At 39.9% G+C, this 16,266-nt stretch overlaps 1 protein-coding gene across 1 annotated transcript in view; it reads left to right on the forward strand.

Annotated features, from left to right (window-relative positions):
• Positions 1 to 16,266, forward strand: part of MYRFL (myelin regulatory factor like) — a 115,496-nt gene that overhangs the window by 16,012 nt on the left and 83,218 nt on the right. The gene's annotated exons all lie outside the window — the stretch shown is intronic.

A 16,266-nucleotide genomic window follows, 5' to 3' on the forward strand; every position in this document is an offset into this window, starting at 1 on the left:
TACGTGTTCACATTAATTCCAGAGCCTTTATAATCATAAAACCCATTTATAGCCTTTAGTTGCCAAGCAACAAAGGACAAAGTACTGAGTATTTCTTTTTATTGCAAAAGGTTCAGCTTTTCCATGTTGGTCTTGAAATCAACATTTTTCAGAAAAAAACAGAACAGTGAAACTTAATACCATATCTTTAAGGGTTAGTGGGCATTCCTTGTTTGGAGGTTGAATCAAAGCTGAAAGGAATAAGTTGTTATCATTGTCTGTTCTTGAATAGTCTACAGCATTTGTCCTAATTTTATAGTAAATCTGTAAGAGGTTCTGAAGTTGGGACACTGCAAACTCAGTTTAAAGAGAGAACTTGTTTCATTTTACCTCTATTCTGTGATGCTCTACCTGTAAGAAAACTAGTTCTTGGATCTGTCAGTTGTCTTTCGGAAAAGGCTAGGGTGGTGTAAAATACATATGAAAAATGTTATCTGCTAACCTTGGTAACCGCTGACCTCAAACAGGTTATTCAACCATGCATTGGCAGGGTTTGAGAAGTTGGCTTTGAAGCACATAACTAAGTTCCCTAATTCTTTGAAAGGTATCAAAGCTTTTAATTACTTCTATTATTTTTGTCTGTGGATAATCAGTAAGTAAAGGTTGGGAACCCCAAAAGAATCAAAAGAATATATTACTGTTTAACATCCTATAAAATATCCTAGTTGAACTAATATTTTTAAAAGCTTATAAAAGCACGTATGGAAACAGTTTTTTAAATTTGCGTAGCTATTTCTCTATTCGTGCATACTAAAACAATACAAAAGCAGATCGGAGTATCTTGATGGGAATTTTACTCTCTTGGCCCATATGCATTCTGTGTGTGCAGTGGGATTCTGTGGATGGAAAGTGTGGAGACAAGGATCCTCGTTTTTTTCTTCCCGTGTGGGTTAGAGAAGCTTGCTGCTTTGAAACAAACCTGTTAAGTCACATAAGATGTTTATATGCAGGGAGAGGCAGAAATGACACCTACAAACTATTTCTTATAAATTCTACAAGGTAACAACTAGTCAAGGTTCTTCTGCTGAGAGTAATGTCCTTTGGGAAGATTTTTGTGCCCGAATATAAAAGTGTAAGAGCTAGCTATTGGACCAGAAGAGGGACACTTTATTATCCACACATCTCAAGAAGTGCTGTGCCTTAAGAAGCATTTGGAGTACTACTGTTTCTTCTTTTTATTTACATGGGCATAAGACAGACACACACACATATCTCTCCCTTCCCCTGGGAGAAGCAGACTTCTGTGTGAAGATCTGAATGGACCTTTCATGGTGGTGAGGATGACAGGGCTGTAAACCATGCTCAGGACCTGGTTCTCCTTTTACTGGCTGTTTATGGAAATGTTGGGAAAAAACCCCAAAAATCCATACGCAGCCACCAACTTTTACAGTTCCTTATTTTGCCAGTTCTTTCCTAACCCATCTTCGAAGTTTCCTTCTCACTCTTCCATTTGTATTATGCTTGTTTATAGAGTTTGATATTTTACAAACTCTTTCACTTCCTTCAACTCATTGGTCCCTCATGCAACCCTGAGAGGAAGACTTTTTATGGTGAAGGAAACGGATCCTTAAAGAAATTGACAGATGTGTCTAAAATCACAGGGCTGGTGGCCAAAGCTTTGTCTTTTCCTTCCAAGCCCAAAGCTCTTTCCATCTACATACCACTTTGCCTTCTCAAAGGAAAAAGTGGGTAAGGACATGTATTGGCTTATTGGCTTCCATATTCTAGGGCTCGATGTCAGAAAAACACTTAAGTCAACACGGTAGATCTTTGGAGAAAACTCCTCTTTTTTATCCTCTCCCTCACTTAACTCTAGTTACTACATACTCTACTGGCCACTGGCTACCCAACCCCTCTCCAGAACAGAGCCAGCAAGTGCCTATATTTTAGGCTTTCCCCTAACCTCCTACTTTGATGAAACTGATCTTCCCTGAGTTTAGCAGTTGGTTTACTCTTCTGACTCCTGTGTTTGGGGTAGGGGTGAGGAACAGAGAAGGAATAGGAAGGAATGAACACTTATTATGTACCAAGCACTAGTAGTATTAAAGGAAAAAATTCAATGACTCTTGTTAAAGCATGATAAGGAGGACTTTATTCAAGGGAGGGACTGTCATAGTAGGCAGTAACCACTGGGATGGAATTTTGCAGTGGGGCAGAGAGATTGGGCTCAACTCCAAATACAGCAAGTGGGAAATTATAGCCAAGGAGCAGGGTAAGGGGGAGATTCTTCATAAACTGGCCTAACAAGATTCTTCCTGTAAGTAGGCTCAGTGATCTGACACCACCCGGGGGCTGGTGGAGGATGAGGAACTCGATTGATATCGAGCGTGATCAGATATGAAGGACGAGGGATTCTGGTTAAACTGATTTATCATGATTCTTGCTAAAACTGGAAAATGAAGAGAGAAACATGGAAATAGACCTCACTGAAAAGTTCAGGGGAGCCTGAATACAGTCCGGTCAGGGAGAGAATCTGTTAGTAGTGGGATTATAGATAGATGTTATCACTTTTAGTCTGCAAGCAATGCTTTAAGGTGATAAAACCCACCTCCTTTTTTTGATAAGGAAACAGTCCCAGAGAGTTTCAAGACCTGGAATTTAACCCAAGTCTGCCTGACTTGCGATTTCCCAAAGCTCCTGCTTTCCTTGCCTCCAGGTTACACGGGGCTCCCTCCTTCCAGAACACCCTCGCCCCCTGCCTTGTCCACCTGGCTAACTGCCTTTCACTCTCGGAGTCTCTGCTTTGGCACCCTCCCTTCAGGGCTAGCACATATTCCATAGAACTTTGCATTTTACCCTTCGAAGCATGTATTGCCTTTTTCTGTGTCCGTCTCCTGTGGACAGCTAGAAGGAAGGAACTATGTCTGATTCATTCCTGTAGCCTCAGCAGCTAGGGACTGGCACATAGTGGGCACTCAACCATATTTGCCGAGTCAATAAATAAACTCCAAGCCTGGTCTCTTTTCAGGATCCCAAGTCTTCTGGATTTCCCTCCTTTATTTCTTGCATCGGAGAGGACATGAGCCTGTCCTACACCTGGCTGAAGACTCAGCCCTCAGTCAGCGCTCTGCTGGGCTGTCCCCTCCCTATGAGGGTTGGTAGGAAGGAAGGCATTGCCGAGGCAGGCAGGAACCCTGAAAGCCACACGGTGAGCAGCTTCCTTGTCATATTTTCCTGAATTTGTGCAGGGTCTGCCCATGAGGCATTTAATATTTAATTTAATATTTTAAATGATTTAATATTCAGCACTGCCTGTTGCAGATAAGCCAACTCCCCTGTGAAGCCTGTGTGTGGTGTCTCCTCTTTGGCTTCCCTTCCTTTGGGATGTCTTCCTCTTCATCCTTCTCTTTCTCCTTCTTCCTTCTTCCTCTTCCTCCTATATTTTGGTCTTTGGCAAAATTAGACTTTCTAATAGAACAAATCACAGCAATAATTCTTCAAACCCTGGGCATAAAATAAATGAGAGTCCTTGATGAATTCCTATACCATTTAAAAGAAATGTGCTCGGTTTCAGTTTCCCAAATGTGTCTTCCATGGTTAAAAATTAATATTGGTTAACATGCAGTTGATTATGTTTTATTTCTCTTCTTTTGTTTTATTATTCCTGTATGTATTAACATTAGTATGTGCTTTTGAAGAGAAAATGGACAAAGCTTAACCTTCATGTTGAAGGGCTGGGAGGAGGCTTAGTTGTAAGGTTCCAAAACTCCTGGAAAAGTGAATCCCCAGGCTCCCAGAAAGGCCAGAGGATCTTGCTTAGTTTATATTTCAAATAATTAATTTAAAAGGAGAATAAGTATGAACTTGATATTCAGCTAGTGAAGACACTGAAATACTTTCATGAAAATTGAGATACCTAATGCAGTAGACAGACCGTTTCCCTCTCCTACCTTAAATCCTACCAATTGTTAGATTATTCACCCAGAAGCTGTGCTACCAGGGCAGATCTTAAAAGGTACCGAGCCAACCAGCCATCATTTATTATTTACACTGAGCGACCCTGGGTTTGTGAAAAAGCAATACAGGACACAGTCACATGGAATTGTAATAATGTTAATGCTGAAAGATCTTAGATCTATATTTCTAAGTTATAAATGGCAGGCACCATCAGCCGTTCCACGTTCTTTCCTCCTAACAGAAGCCTAATCTGTTCAGACAGAGGAGAGTCCTTGAGCCCAGGAAGGATAGGTTCTAATGTAATTGATCTAAACCAGTTATCCTAATCTCAGTGGCCTCCTCCCTCTTCCCTTGCCCTCATAATTCAGCAACCATAACTCTTCCAACAACCTTTTTATAAAGGGTAAATTCCTATATTTTCTGAAGTACTTAACAATATTATAGTTTGATGTGTCCTTTAAATTTCTATTAGGAATGTTATTGTTTTTATTAGTTTTTGACTGGTTTGCTCCAACCCAACTTTCTTTCATTATTTTGCATGATTTTGCAGAAGGCAGGGTGGTTCAGGAATATGTATGTTATGTTACAGTAGAAAACACTGCAGTAAGAACCCCTGCAATAACAACTGTGTTATTGCGACTTGGGGAAGTTACTTAAGCTTGCTGAGGCTGTTTGCTCCTCTGAAAAATGGGAGTAGTACTAGACCTATCTGACAATAAAATTATTGTTCGGATTAAGTGAGAAAGTAAATGTAAAATTCTTAGCAAGGTATTGGTACATAAAATGTGCTCAACAAATTTACCAAGCATTATTATTATTATTCTCCATTGACCGTCTCTCATGTGGCTTGACTTCTGATTCTTTCCTGCTTTGTTGGATCTCCGCCAGACACCCTACTATTTGTCCACATTCCTCTTAAGGTATGGGGCCCAGGTCATCAAGATTGGACCTGTGCCTAGAGGAACAGGGACCTTACCCTCCCAGTTCTGTCCTCAGTGCTTTCATTATTATAAGCCTACGTTAGTTTCTTTGTCTCCCCAGTACTTCTTCATGATGACAAAATTAAACTGATGTCTTTATCACTTATTTACGCAAAAGCCAAGCTTCCCCATCTCATATTTACATAATGGAAAAAAATCAGTGGAAAGCTGAATGCTTAATCTACTAAATTCCATCGTGTCAGAGTCAGCCATCAATCCAGTTGCCAAGATTTGACCTGACTTTTTTTTTTTATTGGCGTATAGCTGATTTACAACATTGTGTTAGTTTCTGCTGTACAGCAAAGTGAGTCAGTTATACGTATACATAGATCCGCTCCTTTTTAAAATTCTATCTCCGTATGGGCCATCACAGAGTACTGAGTAGAGTTCCCTGTGCTGTAGGTTCTTACTAGTTAACTAGTTTATGTAGAGTACTATGTCTGTGTCAACCCCAATCTTCCAATTTCTCTCTCTCCCCTGCTTCCCCCTTGGTAACAAATAAGTTTGTTTTCTACACCTGTGACTCAATTTCTGTTTTGTAAATAGGTTCATTTGTACCATTTTTTTAGATTCCACACGTAAGCGATATCATATGATATTCATCTTTCTCTGTCTGACTTACTTCATTCAGTGTGACAGTCTCTAGTGACCTGAGTCTTTTATACTGTATTTTTACCTTGTTCATCTCCTTCAGGCCATTTGCATACATGGCAGGTTTGCCTTTTCTATACTTGTCCAAATCACAAATAGCATTATTGAGAAGGATGAGAGCAGAGTCATTTTATAGTACATTTTAGGATTTTCTCCGGGTTAGCATGTTAGGGTTCAGTTCTCCAGATACAAATTCACCTAATTCTAATGTAATTTCTTTTACCATTTTCTGTCTTAGCTACAAGTATAGCCATCCTTGACTGCCCTCCCCCCAGTTGGATTGGAAGGCCCTCTTATGTGTCTCCTGGGCCTGACGTACCACATTGTGTCAGTCGTGCCTTTTTACTGTCTGTGCTCCCGTCCCCTGGCTTGAGGGTAAGACTGCGTGTTGCTCACTGTTGTATCCCAGTGCCTAGCACATGCACTTCATTAAATATTTATTATTGGATGGGTGAGTTAACAATTTTGTTAAGTGTCTAGTTGAAATCAAGGTACACATTTTCATGCACAGGCTCCTAATCTGATCAGGAAAGCAGATGAAATCCATCCACAGCACTAGTTCTTGGTGGGCACTTGCAGGCTCCTGGATGTCTTCTGCTGTCCTCAGAGGCCAGCAGCCAAGTGTTCAGCAATCCTTTCTAGAATTTTGCATCTGTGACAGTTATTGAAAAGCCATGTGGGTGTTGCCATCCTGTTACACAATGTGCTTGAACCATTTATTTACTCAAGTTCAATAAAGGTTAATTTTCATTTTATCTTGTGAGTATCGGGCATGTAAATTTCAGGTGAGTCATATCATGTTAAAGTCCAGAGACAGTCTTTTAATTTGGTCACTGTTTCCAACAATGGGTCGTGTTAACTCTGCTTGAAAGAACTGATTAGCTTCTTCCTGGATCGGTGCAGGACTACTTGTACAAGGAAGACTGGGGAGACTTCTGGGATTCCAGGTCATTAGGTGGAGGTTTTCTTGGGGGCAGTGCCCTGCAGTTCACTTCTCTCTCCAAGAGTGCAAAAACAGGACTGACATGACATGACCTGGAGCAGATGAACCCCTCCAGCTCCTTCCAGGCTCCTCAGCCAACTCTCTCCTGTTCCCTATCTCAAGGCACCAACACCACCTCCTACCCGGCCACCAAAACAGAGATGGGAGAATCCAATCAGTAACAAAGTCCAGTAGGATTCTCCTCTCAAATACTACTCACAGCCAGGGGTATGCTGGTAAATGTTTAACAACCAAATCTTTGGAAAGAAATTCTCAATTTGTAATATTTCCATGGTGTAAATCTTCCCACTATTGCCAATTTCAAGTTACTAACGTGAAGACTCTAAATATGGAGTTGGGAAGAGATGTGCCCAAGCTTGTACGAGCTGGCTCCAGCACACCACTGCACACTCTTCCACCTTCCTGACCCCACTTCCACTGCACCAGATCAGAATTTCATGGCATTCAAGGCTCCAGGATCTGCCCCTGAGGACAGTTCAAGCCTCATGGACCCCTGTTCCAGGAAGCTTTACCTGGAACCCTTTTGCTCCTGTTGAATCATTTAGGTGACCTGTGATGCTCTGTGTACACTCAGTTGTCACATCGAGCACTATGGTACGCCTTTATGTCAGTCTTTCTCACTGGTTTATGAACCTCTTGAGCACAGCAACTGATGGTTATGACAAAGGGTAGTATTTATTGAGCTGGGAACTGTGCTAAGCACCTTATATGCATTATCTCATTTAATCCTCACAACACCACGAAGGAAATGCTCTTATTATCCCTATTCTATAGATAAGGAAACTGAAGCACAGAGAGGGTAGGTAATTTGCCCAAGGTTGCACAGCTGGGAAGTGTTTCGGCCAGAATTGACCTAAGGCCTGATTGTAGAACCAGGACCCTTAACTACTAAGGCACCCTTGTCTTTGTGTCTCTAGCACTTGGCACTGTGCCTGCTCCATAGCAGGTGCCTGTTGATTGTGTGTTGGGTGATTTAGTGAGGGAAGGCTAATGCTGGCAGTGTCCTTGACTAGTCTCTTTGCTCTAGTCTCACCCAGCTTCACTCCCAAGAGCAGGCAGAAAGGCCTTTCAGAAATATAAACCTGATCATGTCTGATGAAAAATTGCAATGTCTTCATAACCTGTAAGGCAAATTCCTTACCTTGATACCTATGAACCTTCATGATCAGGTTTCTGAGATACGCCAGTTTCTCCAGATACACCTTCCACCATTCATAATCACATTTATTCATTCAAATGTTATTACTCATCTGAGAAATTCAATATTTATTGAATAACTACCACATTCCAGGCCTTGTTCTGGGTGTGTAGGATCTATATAGAAAGAGGCAGTTTCTACCCTGGAGGGGCTTAAAGTTGAGTGGAGAAACAGGTGCGCAACATGTAATTTCTACAGTGGCTGAAATAAAAGTACACAGAGCTTGCAGCGGGGTCCGGGAAGGGTGCTGTTCTGTCTGTGCCGCGTTCTTCACCTGCCTTCCAGCTCTGGCCAGACTGCACACTCAATTCCACGGGAGTCCTGCTGCAGACTCCATGAATTCATTGGCACATACTCTTTTCAGTTCCTGGAATGTTTTTTTAAATCACCTTCTGCTTATCCTTAAAAATTCCTCTCATGTGTCACCTGCAGGAAGCCCTTGCCCCAGCCCGGCCAGCCTAACAAAAAGGCTCCTGCAGTAGGATGCCCACCGCCACCCCGGCACTTACCACCCTCTGCTGCTGCAGCCGATCTTCCTGTCCCTTTTGCTGGACTGTGAGCTCGTCCCCAATTTTATTCCTGGACACATGGTGAACACTAAGTCAATGTTGAATAAATGAGTGAAACAATTAGTCTTTTAATGATTGGAAATGTCTCTGGGAAAATGTTATCTCCACTAGCTAACTGAACGGGCTGTGGCTCTCACCGTTGACATTAGATTTTAAATCCAGTTTTATTTTCAGTGGATTTTCAAGACAAAAGTAACCTTAGCAAATGAGGGTCTGGTTTCTCCTCTGACTTCTCCTCTGCTTCCCCTTTCCTCCTTCTTTGGAAAAGCATGAACATTTCAGCTCCAGTTCCTCATGAGCCCTGGCACATCAGAGGGAAACTATATGTTTAACTTTAAAGGGCAATCAAAGGGGGAAGGGGGAGACACTCATTGTGGCTTTTTAGAATCTTTAAAATACCTAGAGCTGCTGTAACAGACAAATTTTGTCATCTTGCCTGTCGTTTGAATACTCTGGGCAGTGCTGTTTTGGGACAAAGGGCAAAAGAGTAGATCAAGAAGGGAGGGGGGTGTCTGTGTTTGGGGATGTGATGTGGGAAGGGAGTCCCTAGGGCGGAAACAAGAAGTGTCCTTACACAGGACTGGGGGGCGGTGGCGGCTGGGCAGGTGGGTGGGAAGCAGAAAGGGAGGTCCTTGCTGGGCACATCCTATCCATACCTTTGGAGAAGCCCTGTTTCCCCAAAGGCATGTGTATGTCTATCAGCGGGTCTTGCGGATGCAACTTAGATTTGTCTGGGGCGTCCCTGGTGGGTTGATCCTCATAACCACGCACTTTTTTCTTGTCTGCCTTGTAAGGCCAAGGGCAACAGCACAGGTGACCATTCTGCAGCTGTTGCGTGCCTGGAAGGGAAGGCAGAAAACTAGGGTGAAGAAGGGGGGCCCTTGTTTCCTAGAGCAGTTCTCCGGCACTCGCCGGAGGCCTGGGTAGCTTCTGCTTTTGTGAGCAAAACTGTGACAGCCCTTCCCGGCCACAGAGAGAAACGTAGAAAAGGGTGGAATCGAGGTCTGAAACTGAGCCTCCATGACAGGGGGCGGGATGCCCGAGGACACACTCTTTGCAGGTTTGGGTGTTATAAACCAGCGTTTAAGACATTTAGAGCAAAGTGATTATTTTTAAAAGCATGCAATTTATTTTAAGAGGCTTTTGAGAGTTGCCCTGTGTGTGCAGAGGCTCCTGAACACCGTTTTATCTGACACTGTGGATTTATCTTGTTGAGGAATTTCCTTAGGGTCTGGAAAGCACAGCTGTGACTTTGGAGTCCTAGAGAAAGCCAGCTACTCCAGGGCCCATCTATCCTTGTTCATTAAGAGGTTTGCACAAGCCACACGGGGGCAGGTCCTGTATGCTGTGGACCATCTCTTATTTCTACCTGGGGATGGAGGTTGGAGAGGGTGAGTGATGTAAAGCAAGTGGCACAAAGGTCAGGTCTGAGAATCTATGGGCCACTTCCTACTTCTATGTGGGGAATTGTGTGTATGTGTTTGTTGGGCGGGGGGCAGTGCTGTATAAAGCAGATGGGACACCAGCAGGGGCTTCAGTGGGAAACTAAACAGATCTTTTCCTCCATCTGCTTCTCTTAGCAATTGGCTTGACCAAAGCCCAGTGAAGTAGTAGTGTCAAGTTGCTTGTCTGCAGTTGGCTGGCATTGTTGGGAAAGGAAGAGGAACACGGGGCGAGGTGGGGGAGTAATGGGGCTGGGGGTGAGAACACCCTCAAGAATCAGGGTAGGTCTCGTTGGCTTCCCTGCAGGTCACTTACTAGCTGTGTGACCCTGGGCAAGCTAGTTAACCTGTGTAATCACTTTGCCTTCTCTGTACACTGGGAATAATATTAATGTCCACCCCCTAGGGCTGTCATGAGGATTGACGAGGTCAGGCAAAGTGCCTCTTCTTTTGCTTGGTCCAGAGTAAGAACTCCAGACTCCCTCTGAAAGTCCCTGAACAACCGCGATAGCGTGCAAGTTGACCTCCCTTATTCTGTTCTTGTTCCCTTATAGTCCTTTCCCTCAAAGCAACCAGAGTGACCTTTTATAAAAGCATATTAAAGCATATTATTTCACTTTCCAAAGGCTTCTCGTTGCTCTGGCCACCTCCTCTCCCCGTCCTACCCCGCCCCGTGCTCCTGTGCTCTGGCCACACTGGAATGATTTGTTTCTCAAACACACAAGCACAGTCCAGCCCTGGGCTCTCGTGGTGCTGTTCCCTCTACCTGGCATGCTCTGCCCTTGATCTTTGCATGGCTGGCTCCTTCCTGAGAAAGCCCTACACACTGAAAGGAGCTCCTTCCCCCACCATCTATCATGCCACTCTGTTCTGTTTTCATCACCACCCGAAAAGATCCTGTTTATTTATTGTTTCTCATATGTCATGTAAGTCCTTCCCCACTGTTGCTACCTTTCCCTCCATTAGAATCCAAGCCTCCTGAGGGGATCGTGTTAATTTTTTTCATGGCTGTGTCCTCAGAACCTTGTACAGTGCTTGGCACATAGTAGGTGCTTAATAAAGAATGAATGAGCCTTGTCTTGCTCTTTCTTCCTTCAAAGTCTAGCTCAAGACGAAACTCCACTATGAGGTCATCTCTGACCATCTCAACTTTTAAAAATATCTTCCATCCATTTCCCTCTGAGTTCTTGTCACTGAATGGAGTTGGCAATCTCTCTTCTCTTCCCTTTCCCTTCTCTTTTTTTCTCCCTCCCTTCCACCTGTCTCTGGCACCCATCAATTTTTACCATTTGGGAGGTGCTCAAGATTTTTAAAATTTTGTTTTAGTGCCCTTGGATGAATTAGCAAGCCCAAAGATAAAGATGAAATGGCCCTCCTATACCTCCTATAACCAGTGCAGGGATCTCGTGCAAAGGTACCTTACCCATGGGAAGAATTCAAGGCTCTGGATTACGTGAGGGTTATGGGTGTGCAGGATAGACAGCTGAAGTATTGCATATTTAAATTATACCTGGAAAAAAAGTCCACAAAGTTTAACAAAGTTCTCAAAGTTTAAACAAAGTTTAACAAAGATTAAATTATCGATAATCTATTTCAGATTTCATTACAATGAAAGAAAAAAACTTTTGGCTTACCGCTGTTGGCAAAAGCAAAAAAAATACCAGTTGTTTCAGATCCTATTCTATTTTATTTTCCTGGGCATTTTTACATTATTACACTTTAGAATCATTTTGTTATTTTAAGATATTTTTTATTGTGGATGTTTTAAATGTATAGATTAATTTAGGGGTGTTGACACATTGTGTAATAGCAAGGTAATGAAAATACATATTTCTAATATTAACGAAAATAGTTTTAATTTTTTAACCATTGAACGTGATGCTGTTATTTAATGTAGGTTTTCTATCACATATATGTATACGAGAGATATAGATATGTGTATATGTATGTGTATAAATATATATAATCTTAAGCATGTATTCATTGGAATCAATATTGAATGTTTAATGCCTTCTTGGCATCAGTTGAGAAGGTCAAATACTGTTTTACCTTTGATATATGAAGTCCAATATTGAATTATCTTTTTGTTTCTTGATGAATTTTTCTCTTAATGGAAATGTTAAATTCTATTTGATGGCATTTTATTTAGGATTTTGGTATATTATTCACAAATGATATTAGTCTGTAGTTTTCTTTATGCATCTCATCTCTGTCAGCTTTTGGCATCAGTTTTATGCTGGCTTCATAAAAAATTTTGGGTACTTTTCTTTTTTTCTATGTTCCAGAATTGTGAAAATGGCAGAGGAATTATCATCTTGTTAAAGTTTTAGAAGCATGACCCATGATGCCATTGGGACTTTTACCTTTTATGCAAGGGTGGGGGGATGGTCACGAGTGGAAACTTTCTCTATTTACTCCAGGGTTTGTCAGTTTAGACTTTTTCTATATTTTTTCGTTTATTTTAGCAATTTGATTTCCTACTTTTTTAGAAAATCATTTTATTCAAAATTGTGCAAAATAATTTTCCAAAGTGTATAATAGGGATTTAAAAAAAAAGAGATAACTCATTCTACATTCTACCATCTAACTAGTGTCAACTATGGTGGAATATTATTTCATCATCTTTCTATGAATAGCTACAGATAGAAGGATGGATAATTAGATAGTAGAAATAACTTAGTAAGAAATGGATCTTAGCTCCCATGCACTATTTAAATAAAATATTAAATATAATATAAAATATTAATTTTAGTTGAATTTAATGGGATAAAAAGAAGGGAAACTGAAGGAATTACAGAATTTAAATAATTATTTCTTTACTGTTAGAGATATCAGTTCTAAAGGAGTCTTCCAAGATTAAGAAAGGGGATTTAAAAGTTACTACAAAGTTGGAATAGTTATTTTTTTACTAAATGGTGCAGGTTTAGGGTAATGAAGATGAACTCTGAGATATGAATAATAAGGTGATTAATACCACATCTCTTCCCATTTTCCCTCTCCCTACCTTCTAATCTTTGTTGCTGATATTTTTTCCTTTTTAAGGGTTTATTACTTTTACATTTTGATCTGCAACCATAATTCCCTCAGGTATTCAGTTTAAATCCTATATTTATATGAATTCACTGTTCATCATAGTTTTTCCTCTTTGATTTCTAAATTTCTGAGTTCTTTATTTTGATTCATGTTTTGCTTGGCTGAATTTCACTGTCAAGGAATTATTTTCAAGAGGAAGTCATGGGGGCTTTATACCCTGAACTTTTAAATTTTGGAATTGTCTGTTGCCTTTACGTTTAAAAACAAATTGGGTGGGTATAAGATTTTGCAAGCCACCTTCTCTTGAAACGCTGTAGAATTTATTAAATGGCTGCAGAGTATTGATATTTCATTGAATGAATGTCAGTTAATGGTCATTTATTCTCAAAGATGCAGATGTAGAGAATGGACTTGAGGACACAGGGAGGGGGAAGGGTAAGCTGGGACGAAGTGGGAGAGTGGCATTGACATATATACACTACCAAATGTAAAATAGATAGCTAGTGGGAAGCAGCTGCATAGCACAGGGAGGTCATTTCGGTGCTTTGTGTCCCACTAGAAGGGTGGGATAGGGAAGGTGGGAGGGAGACGCAAGAGGAAGGGGATATGGGGATATATGTATACATATAGCTGATTCACTTTGTTATACAGCAGAAACTAACACACCATTGTAAAGCAGTTATACTCCAATAAAGATGTTAAAAAAAAAAAGGGTCATTTATTCTCAATTTTCTGTTATTAAGTGTATTATCGTAAGTGTATTAAGTGGAATTTCTGGATCAAAGTATACATGCACATTCTTTTTTTTTGGAAACATATGCTAAACACTTTTCAGACAGATTATTTAATATATACTCCTATCAGCAGTGCATAAGAGGGTTATCTTATTTCCATCAGCATTAACAATGGATTTTATTAATTCATTGAATATATGCCAATTTGGTAGGCAAAAAGAAAATTTTCTCATATTTTAAATTCTGTTTCTTACTAATGTTTAACATGTTTTGTGCATTTATTAACCAATTTGATTTTTTATTTTATGAACTGCCTTTTAAAGCCCTTTACTGTTTTCTGTTGGGGTGTAGCTGTTACCTTATTGATTTGAAAGAACATTTTGGATATTATGGATATTTACTCTTTTTCATGTATATTGAAAATATTCCTCACTTGGTCTTTAACTTTTTTCACGGATTAAAATGCTTATGATCACCAATGGATACTAAAACTATTAGATAAAAATTTAATGCGGAACAAAATATTTGCACAATCTCAAAGTATCTTGCCACAAATTACAAAAAGAATAGTAGTAACTTTATAGTGGAGAAAGTTGGCAGATAGTACCTTAACCAAGGGATGAAAATTAACATCAATAATGAGACACTATGATCCTCCTGATATAAGGCACTAAGAGAGACATAATATCATTTGTGTAATATTCTTGCCAAACATACAAAACTTGAATTTAACCTTGAGAAAATATGAGGCAAACAAGAATTGAGAGACGTTCTGTAAAACAGTTAGCCTACACACTTCAAAAAAAAATCTAAAGGGGCATGACAGCTACATGTACTATGTTATACTGGATTAAATTCTGGACCAGAAAAAAATGCTATAAATGACGTTATTGAGACAATTGGCAAGATTTGAATATGGAATGTAGATTGTACAATAAAACTGTGTCAATGTTAAGTTTTCAGATTTTGATAATTTAACTGTGGTTGTGAAGATAATGTTTTTGTACCTAAGAATATATACTGAAGTATTCATGGGTAAAGGCACTTGTTCTCAAATGGTTCAGAATGGTATGTATAGGTAGGTGTGTATCACTGTGTTTTGTGTGTGTGTGTGTGTGTGAGAGAGAGAGAGAGAGAGAGAGAGAGAAAGAGAGACAGAGAGACAAGACAGAGACAGAAAGAATAATGCAAATGTAGCACAATGTTAATAATGATGAATATGAGTGAAGACTTCCTTTGTATTCTTATAGCTTCTCTTTTTTTTTTTTTTTTTTTTTTTTGGCGGTACGCGGGCCTCTCACTGTTGTGGCCTCTCCCGTCGCGGAGCACAGGATCCGGACACGCAGGCACAGCGGCCATGGCTCACGGGCCCAGTCGCTCCGCGGCATGTGGGATCTTCCCAGACTGGGGCACAAACCCGTGTGCCCTGCATCGGCAGGCGGACTCTCAACCACTGCGCCACCAGGGAAACCCTGTAGCTTCTCTTTAGGATAGAAATTATTTCAAAGTAAAATGTGAAACATTCTTCTCCCCTCAAAAAAAGGATAAAGTAAAATTTTATCAATCTTTTTTTAAAAATAGTTTTTGGCTTTCATGCCATGCTTGGGAAAACCTTCTTTATGTCAAGATCATAAGAATAGTCACTGATGTTTTCTTTCTATGGTTTCATTTATTTATGTTGAAATCTTTGATCTATCTGCAGATTTGGTGTGGAAGCAGGAAAATGATCCAGGTTTTTTTTCTCCCAAATATATAATCAATTTTCCCCACAACATTTATTGAATAATGAATCTTTCCTCACTAGTGTCAAAGGATATGCTTATCATGCATCTATCGTGTGTGTGTATATATATATAATATTTATATAAGTATAAAATATATGTTCCATATATATGTAATATTTCTTGATATATCCTGGACTTGTTTGTGTTCCTTTGATGTGTTCACTTGTGTGTTTCTCAGTACTTATTTACCCCCTTCCTCCCTCATTTTTCTGGTCATTTTTATGTATTTATTTTTCCAGATGAACTTCAGAACATTTTCCTTGAGGATTATTTGATTTCAGATAACATACAAACCAATTCAAAAGGGTTTATTGGATGTATACAGGACTTTGTCATGTAATTAGAGTAGAAGGGGAACAACCAGCCTTATTAAGGGTAAAAAATCATGAAGGACCTGGGTAAAGGACCTGGCAGAAATATTTAGACTATCACTCCTGTCCTCTGCCTTAGCTATTAGGTGACTTAATCTCAACCACCAGCTTTAAAGTTTATTAGTTTAAATTTTGGGAGAAATAACTGAAGTGGTCACTGGCCAACCAATGGATTTTTTCTTTCTGATTCAAGTGCCTGTAAAGGTTGCAGGAGACTGTTTTTATAAGGGGAAAGTTCTCAGAAAATGACTGTGTATTTGGCAGACATCATAAATAATGTCTAGTAAAAGCTTTGCAATATTGAATCTTTCAGTCTAAGAACAATGAAGTTCTTTCCATTTATTGAAATCTCTTCTTATGACCCTTCATAGAGTTTATTAGCTTTCTAAAAAGATATGTTGTCCCTAAATATATGTTTAGATATTTTAGGCTTTTTGTTATTTTGAATGGAATCTTCTTTTTTTTTCATTATATTTATCTGAATTTTTGACTGGTTATTTTTTATACATACAAAAGTAATTAGTTTTTATATTTAACTTTAACCATTTATTTTATTGACTTTTCT

The sequence above is a fragment of the Delphinapterus leucas genome, chromosome 11, assembly GCF_059928025.1.
Source record: "Delphinapterus leucas isolate spDelLeu-1000000601 "Yukka" chromosome 11, BTC_Dleu_Yukka2, whole genome shotgun sequence".
Lineage (NCBI taxonomy): Eukaryota > Metazoa > Chordata > Mammalia > Artiodactyla > Monodontidae > Delphinapterus > Delphinapterus leucas.